The sequence below is a fragment of the Engraulis encrasicolus genome, unplaced genomic scaffold, assembly GCF_034702125.1.
Source record: "Engraulis encrasicolus isolate BLACKSEA-1 unplaced genomic scaffold, IST_EnEncr_1.0 scaffold_38_np1212, whole genome shotgun sequence".
Taxonomy (NCBI): Eukaryota; Metazoa; Chordata; class Actinopteri; order Clupeiformes; family Engraulidae; genus Engraulis; species Engraulis encrasicolus.
Window position 1 is genome coordinate 9,140 of NW_026945687.1, and position 3,361 is coordinate 12,500.

The following is a 3,361-nucleotide window of genomic DNA, read 5'->3' on the forward strand; positions in this document are numbered from 1 at the left end:
CGGAAAAAAAGGGTGAGGGAACGGGGGGGAGGGGACGGGGAGGGGGGGGGGGTAAATAGGGAGAAAAGAAAGGTGGGGAGAAAGGGAGGGGGTGGAAGGGCGAGTGAAAAAGGGGGAGAATGAGAGAGGGGAGAAAAAGGGGGGGGGAAGGGGGGGGAATAGTTAGGGAGGAGAAGAGGGGAAGAGAAGGTGGGGGGATGGGTGAAGAGGGCATGAGGAAGTGAAGGAGGGAACAAAATAGAAGGGAAGGGGAAGAGGAGGGGGGGGGGGGGGGTGGAGTGGAGAAGCGCGCGGGGAGGGTGGGAAATAGTGAGGAGAGGGTGAGGGACAGAAGGGGAGGGATATAAGGGGGAGAGGGGAAAAAAAAAGGCAAGAGAAGGGAATAAGCAGAAGAAGAGTAGTGAGGAGTGGTACATTAGTAGGCAGAGGGGGGAGGAGGGGTAGAGGATGTAAAAAGAAATGGGGAGGAGAGGGAAGGAGGAGGGGTAAGCGGAAGGGGGGGGGGTAGTGACGTAACGGAAAACGGAGAAAAGTAGTGACGAGAGAAGTGGGGGTGAGAGGAAGAAAATGATGGGGAAGGGGGGGGGGGGGAGGGAGAGGGAAGTGGGAAAAGAAGGGGGGGGGGGGGGGAAAGGTCGAGATAAAAAAAAGAGGAAAGGAGCCGAAGGGGGGGGGAGGAGTGGAGGGAAATGGGGGGAAGAGGGAGAGCGAAGAAGGGGGGGGGAAGAGGGGGAGGAGGGGGGGATGGTTGGAGGTAAAGGAATGGATAGGGAAAAAGGAGAGAGAGGGGAAGGGTGAGGAGGAAGGGGTAGAGGGGAGGGTAAAAAGAATAAGGGAGGGGGGGGAAGGAAGGAGAGGCGAAGTAAGAGAAGAAAAAAGAAAGGAGGGGTGGCGAACGCAGGAGGGGGGGGCGGGGGGGGGGGGAGGGGAGAAAGAGAGAGGGGGGGGGTGTGTGTGGGGTGTAAGGAAGAGGGGATAGGGGGGGGGGGGGAGGGGGGAGGGAGAAGAAGGGGTGTGGGTGCAAGGGAAAAGTGTGTGAGGGGAGGATGGGGTGGAGAGATGGAAAAACCGGGGCGGCGGGAAAAAATAGAAGAAGCAGAGGTACTGGTGAGGGTGGAGTATGTTTGGAAAAAAAGGTGGGGGGGAGAGAAGGCATGGGGGAAAGGGAAGGGGGCGGTAGGAATAAAGGAGGGGGGAAGGGGGGGGAGCGAGCAAGGAAAGGGGGGGGGGGGGGGGTGGGGGGGGGGGAGAGGGGTAGAAAAAGGAGGGGGGGAGAATAACGGGGAGGGAACGGGGAAAGAAGTTAAAGGAGGGGGGGGGGTGGGGCGAGGAGGAGGGGGGGGGGGGGGAAGGGGTATGAGGGGATAGGGGGTGAGGAGGGCGTACAAATGAGAGTGAGGGTCGATAAGGTGTAGAGAGTAGGGAAAAAAAGGGGTAAGTGAGCCGGTGCAAGGGGGCGGGGGAGAGGGAATGGGGGGGTGGGGGGAAGGTGTGGGGGGGAGGGGGGAGGGTGAGGAGGTGGGGGGAGAGGGGAAAAGGAAGGGGGAGGGAGGTGTTTGGGGGATGGGGGGGGGGGGGGGTTGATTAGTTGGTTGGGTGGGGGGGTGGGAGGGGGGGGGGGTGTTGTGTTGATTGGTTGGGGTGGGGTAAGGCTTTCCAGGGGGAAATGTGGAGTGGGGGGGTGGGGAGTGGGGGGAATGCGGGGGAGAGGGTTAAAGCGCAGAGGGGCCGCACGTGGGCTAAGGAAGGGGGGCGTAAATGGCCGAGGGTGGCTCAGAGGGGGGGGGCAGGGGGGGGGGAGGGGGAGGGGGGGGAGGGGGGGGATGTCGAAGGGGTGAAGAGTAAGGGGAGGCGAGGGGTTTGGCTATAGGACGTGGGGGGAGGATGTGGGGGGAGGGGGAGTGGGGGAGGTCGTGGTCTGTTGAGGCAAGGAACGGGGGGAGGTTAGAGTGGAAGAGGGGGGGGGAGGTAAGTGGGCAGGGGGGGGGAAAAGGGAGGGAAAGGATGGAGGGGGGGAAAGGGGGAGGGGAAAGGAGAGGGGCCTGTAATAGAAAATAGGGGGAAGAGGGGGGTGAGGAGGGGGGGACATAGGCGGAGGGGGCGAAAGGGAAGGAGGGGGGATGTTGGAGGGGGGGGGGAAGAGGGGGGGGGTGGCAGAGTGGGGGGAGAAGGGGAGGGGTGGGGGGGGGTCATTTGAGGGGGGTGGGAGGAGGGGGGAAGACCAAGGGGGGGGGGGGAGGACGGAAAAGGTCGGGGGGAACTGAGGGGGAGGAAGGGGAGGGTGTGCCCGGGGCGGGAAGAAAACAAAGGGGTGAGGACCGAGGGGGTGAATGGGAGGGGAGATGGGGGGGTGGGGGTTAGTTAGTGAGGGGGAGGTGATAGAAATATGGGTACGGGAGACGGAGGATGGGAAGGGGGAGGGCGGGGGGTGAGAGGTGCGAGCAGGGAGGTGGGGATAAGTAGAAGGGGGGAGGGTGAGAGAGGTGGAGACAGGGGGAGGGGGAGGTGCGCAGTGGGGGGGGGGGGGGGTAGGAGGGGAAGGGGACAATGAACGAGGGGGGAGGGACAACAAAGGGGGGAGGCAAGGGGGGGGGGGAAAGACGGAAAGAGATACCATGTTGGAGGGGGGGGCGCTGGGGGGGGGGTGATATATAGGGGGGAAGGAACAACCATGAATATGCAAAAATATAGCATGGGCGCACTAAAGAGTTCGTTTGTTGGTAAATGTTTTTCGATAAGATGATATATAGCTTGAGCGACATACGGATAGTAAGAAGAGTGGTTATAAGGGATAAAAGCGGGGAGGGCAGTTTCTTTAGTATTAGAGGGGGAAATAAGGTGCGGAAGGAGGGAGGTAGGGGGGGACGGGGTTGGGGAGTAAGAAGCGGTATGTATCAGGCATGGGAAGGTGGAATGGGAAAAGGAGTGGACATATGGGGGTGGGAAGGGAGAGGACGAAAAAGAAGGAGGAGAAGGAGTAGAGAAGAAAAAGCTAGAAGACAGTAAGAAAGAGAAGGAGGTAGAATGGAAGGCGACATTTAAAGAAAGAAGCCGGAAATGTGTTGTGTCCAATCTATTCCTTCGTCAAGGAAGGCTTTGTGTTTTTTTGTTCATCTGCTCGACAGTCCCAAATAAAAACACAAGGAGCACACCCCACCACCCCAGACAACAAACGCAAAACCGAACCCCTTGTATTAGACTTCTTTAGTTTTTTTCCCTAGAGGTTTTTTACGATCGCGACGGAGTAAGAGGCGGCCACCCCCACATCTAGGACTCACCGAGCAACCGTGAAAGTACCCTACAGCAGGGATAGCCTTCAATTTCTAGATCGCCGCGTAAAAGAGAGATGAATCATTTAATT